We start from the raw sequence: 1100 nt of genomic DNA, 5'->3' as shown, positions 1-1100 counted from the left end.
GAGCCAAAAAGCCGTTGTGGAACACCAATCATAAAGATTATAAAAGCAGGAATTTGAAAAGAACATTAATTAATGAATTAAGCAATAAACTCCATCATCGAGTAGCCCGTAAAAGCATCCTTGATGGAAAGCGCCATTGCTTACTGTTATGAATGCCGAACTGAGACGATGGTTCTCTATGAAGGAACACTGAATGTAGTGTGACTAATCCCTCTCAGTAGCTGACTAGGCTTCGGCGATTCTGTCTAGGGATCCTAGGACAGACTAGTGTGACATTCGCTTAACCTTCGCTCAAATTTGTTCATACCGCGCATGACGTCACTTGGCGCTAAGCGTCGGGGTCAGTTATGGATGGATCTTCTTCTTTCTCCTGACTTCGCTCGCAAGACTGACCGGCGTGCGCAATGCCCAATACATGTTTAGCTTTTATTATTATTATTATTATTATTATTATTATTATTATTATATATACACACATATATATAATAAATCTATTTTGACTTATTGTCCTGCAACTGGAACCGCCCTGAAGAGGTGCAGGACCTTGAGCTCCTTCTCTAAGGTGAGCCAGCCACCCAAAGACTGGGGAGGGAATGGCATCCCCTCTGTACAATGTGTACAGCAGGCCAGGCTGTAGGAGCTTAGACATCAGCCAGGTCTGTCGATGCACACCATCCCATCCTGGCACCCTCAGGTTTGGCAGGCTATTGCATAACCAGTGTGCTTGAGAGATTCCCCCAAGATTGCTCTTCTCAATACCCAAGAGCCAACATATGTCAAGGGAGGGTTCTAGACCTCACCTTGGTCACTGTGGCTCTGTTGGAGAGAATCAAATTGTGTCGGCCACTATGACACTGTTACCATACTCTGGCCCAGCCCCAATGCCACATCACATCCTAGATGGAAAACAGACAAGACCAACTGGCAAGCCTTTCAGAATGCCCACTGTCTTAGATGCAATGAATCCCAATAGAGTAAAAATGTGGATGTGCTTGAAGCCAGACTTATCACTGCCATAAATCAAGCAGCCTCACAGACCATACCTAAACCTCTGGTTCAGGAGTTACAAAGACGCCTGTTACTTTCATGACATAAAGGAG

The sequence above is a fragment of the Penaeus chinensis genome, chromosome 31 (assembly GCF_019202785.1).
Source record: "Penaeus chinensis breed Huanghai No. 1 chromosome 31, ASM1920278v2, whole genome shotgun sequence".
Classification (NCBI taxonomy): Eukaryota; Metazoa; Arthropoda; class Malacostraca; order Decapoda; family Penaeidae; genus Penaeus; species Penaeus chinensis.
The sequence above is the reverse complement of the archived record's forward strand: the minus strand, read 5'-3'. Positions refer to the sequence as shown.